We start from the raw sequence: 3,866 nt of genomic DNA, 5'->3' as shown, positions 1-3,866 counted from the left end.
TGATAGTGTTGGGTCTTGCTTTTAACATTTGTAGTGTTTATTCTAGGGCTAATTATTCTTTGTTGCTGAGACAAGATCATTCTGAGTACTCTATCCCAATGCTCATGAATCATGATTTTCTCATCCTGGCTGGTGACAGCAGGTACTTTTTCCAGCATCACTGGGCTCTATTCTCTTCAATCTTTTTGGATGATTCCCCAGCCTCAGGTGATATTCTCATACGCATGTTCCAGACAGCACTCTGCTGAGTTTTCAAGGGGACCTTCTGAAGATCACCAGAGCTGTCTCTCTCTGTGCAGCTCTCTTCCTTGGTAATTTGTCCTACAAACTCTAGCTGCCTTGGTGTCTCTGGACTCTCAGCTGCGTCTCCTCAATTCAAGGAGTCTATGACGCTCAGCCTGGGATCCCCCTCCTTGTGCCACAGCCTGGAAACTCTTTTAAGGCAGTAAGCTGTGGCAAATGTAGAGCTTACTTATTTCATGTTTCATGGGTCACTGTGCTCATTGCCTGATATCCAGTGACTTGAAAACATTGTTTCATATATTTTATCTGGTTTCTTCAGTTGTTTTAGGCAGGAGGGTAAATCCAGTCCTTGTTACTCCACCTTGGCCAGAAACGGTTTTTGTTTTGGTTTGTTTGTTTGTTTAGACAGAGTCTCCCTCTATTGCCCAGGCTGGCGTGAAGTGGCGTGATCTCAGCTCATTGCAACCTCTGCCTCCTGGGTTCAAGTGCTTCTTCCAACTCAGGAGACACGGGCCACCACACCTGTGTTGTGGGAAGTCAGGGACCCTGAACAGAGGGACCGGCTGGAGCCGTGGCAGAGGAACATAAATTGTGAAGATTTCATAGACATTTACCAGTTCCCAAATAATACTTTCATAATTTCTTTCTCCTGTCTTACTTTAATCTCTTAATCCTATTATCTTCGTAAGCTGAGGATGTATGTCACCTCAGGACCACTATTGTGTTAACTGTACAAATTGAATGTAAAACATGTGTGTTTGAACAATATGAAATCATTGCACCTTGAAAAAGAATAGAATAACAGCGATTTTCAGGGAACAAGGGAAGACAACTATAAGGTCTGACTGCCTGCGGGGTTGGGCAAAACAGAGCCATATTTTTCTTCTTGCAGAGAGCCTATAAATGGAGGTGCAAGTAGGCAAGATATCGCTAAATTCTTTTCCTAGCAAGGATTAATACTCTGGGAAAGGAATGCATTCCTGTGGGGAGGTCTATAAACGGCTTCTTTGGGAGTGTCTGTCTTACATGGTTGAGATAAGGACTGAAATATGCCCTGGTCTCCTGCAGTACCCTCAGGCTTACTAGGGTGGGGAAAAACCCTGCCCCACTAAATTTGAGGTCAGCCTGGTTCTCTGCTCTCAAACCCTGTTTTCTGTTGTTTAAGATGTTTATAAAGACAATACGTGCACCACTGAACATAGACCCTTATCAGTAATTCTGCTTTTGCCCTTTGCCTTGTGATCTTGTTTTTGCCCTTTGCTTTGTGATCTTTTCCTTTGCCCTTTGTCTTGTGATCTTTGTTAGACCCTTATCAGGAGTTTCTGATTTTTCCCTTAGAAGCATGTGATCTTTGTGACCTACTCCCTGTTCTTGCACCCCCTCCCCTTTTGAAATCCTTAATAAAACTTGCTGGCTTTAAGGCTCAGGTGAGCATCACGGTCCTACCAATATGTGATGTCACCCCCAGAGGCCCAGCTGTAAAATTCCTCTCTTTGTACTCTTTCTCTTTATTTTTCTCAGCCGGCTGACACTTATGGAAAATAGAAAGAACCTATGTTGAAATATTGGGGGCAGGTTCCCCTGATATGCCCAGATAGTTTTTGTATCTATTGTAGAGATGGGGTTTCACCATGTTGGCCAGGCTGGTCTCAAACTCCTGACCTCAAGTGATCCACCCGCCTCGGCCTCCCAAAGTACTGGGATTACAGGCATGAGTCATCACACCCAGCCCAGAAACAGTTTTTGAATTGGATCTTGAATCAGAAAAACAATTATCTATAAAAGTCTTGATTGACGGCTGGGCGTAGTGGCTCATGCCTGTAATCTCAGCACTTTAGGAGGATGAGATGGGCAGATCACGAGGTCAAGAGATCGAGATTATCCTGGATAACATGGTGAAACTCCATCTCTACTTAAAAAAAAATACAAAATTTACCCGGGCATGGTGGTGCATGCCTGTAGTCCCAGCTACTCAGGAGGCTGATGCAGGACAATCACTTGAACCTGAGAAGGGGAGATTGTAGTGAGCTGAGATTGTGCCACAGCACTGCAGCCTGGGTGACAGAGTAAGACTCCATCTCAAGAAAAAAAAAAAAGACTTAATTGAGACAATCAGTGAAATTTGAACATGGACTGTACATTATAGATTAGATATTATATCTTTGTTAAATTTTTCTGATTTTGAGCACTGTACCATGGTTATCTGAGAATTTTATCCTTGCTGATAGAAAATATACAGCTAAGAACTTAGGAGTAAAGTGGAATGATTCCTACAACTGACTCTCAAATGATTAAGAAAAATAAATACATAATATACACAAATAGCAAAAATTATGAAGCAAATGTGCCAAAATATTAATGGTGGAATTATCTTGGTGAAGGATATATGATAATTCAATTTTTTTTTTTCTGAGATGGAGTTTCAGTCTGTCACCCAGGCTGGAGTACAATGGCATGATCTTGGCTCACTGTAACCTCCGCCTCCCAGATTCAAGCAATTCTCCTGCCTCAGCCTCCTGAGTAGCTGAGCTTACAGGTGTGCACCACCACACCCAGCTAATTTTTGTATTTTTAGTAGAGATGGGGTTTCACTATGTTCTCAAACTCCTGACCTCGTGATCCATCTGCCTCAGCCTCTCAAAATGCTGGGATTACAGGCAGGAGCAACCATGCCTGGCCTATAGGAGAATTCTTTATCCTACTTTTGCAATTTATTTATAAGTTAAAGATTACTTCAGGCCAGGTGCAGTGGCTCACGTCTGTAATCCCAGCACTTTGGGAGGTGGAGGTGGACAGATCACCTGAAGTCAGGATTTCAAGACCAGCCTGCCAACATGGTGAAACCCCAACTCTACTAAAAATAGAAAAAAATAGCCAGGTATGGTGGCAAACACCTGTAATCCCAGCTACTTGGGAGGCTGATGCACAAGAATAGCTTGAACCTGGGAGATGGAAGTTGCAGTAAGCCGAGATTGCATCACTGCACTCCGGCCTGGGTGATAGAGTGAGACTCTATCTAAAAAAAAAATTAAAAATAAGATTACCTCAAAATAAATGAGTAAAAGAAATTGCAATAATAAATTGCAAAACTGGTCTTTATTGTTAGAAGTGAGGATGGGGGCTGGGCGCAGTGGCTCACGCCTGTAATCTCAGCATTTTCCAAGGCCGAGGTGGGTGGATCATCTGAGGTCAGGAGTTCCAGACCAGCCTGGCCAACATGGTGAAACCCTGTCTCTACTAAAATTGGAGAAAATTAGCCAAGCATGGTGGCACATGCCTGTAATCCCAGCTACTCAGGAGGCTGAAGCAGGAGAATCACTTGAACCAAGGAGGCAGAGGTTGCAGTGAGCTGAGATCGTGCCATTGCACTCCAGTCTGGGCAACAAGAGAGAAACTCCATCTCAAAACAAAAAAAAACAAAAAAAAAAAACAAAAAAAAAAACCCAGAAATCAAGATGGGGCTACTTTTGAGAGGGAGAGAAATGACCAATAGAGAATGGGTCATTCAAGGCGACTTCAGGCACCGGTAATACTGTCTTTGAACTCCTTGGTGTTTACGTGTTTGTGTTTACCTCTCTTCATCATTCACTTATCAATTATACAGTGATACACATGCCATTGCA

This window comes from Pan troglodytes, chromosome 8 (assembly GCF_028858775.2).
Source record: "Pan troglodytes isolate AG18354 chromosome 8, NHGRI_mPanTro3-v2.0_pri, whole genome shotgun sequence".
Taxonomy (NCBI): Eukaryota; Metazoa; Chordata; class Mammalia; order Primates; family Hominidae; genus Pan; species Pan troglodytes.
This window is presented reverse-complemented; position numbering follows the sequence as displayed.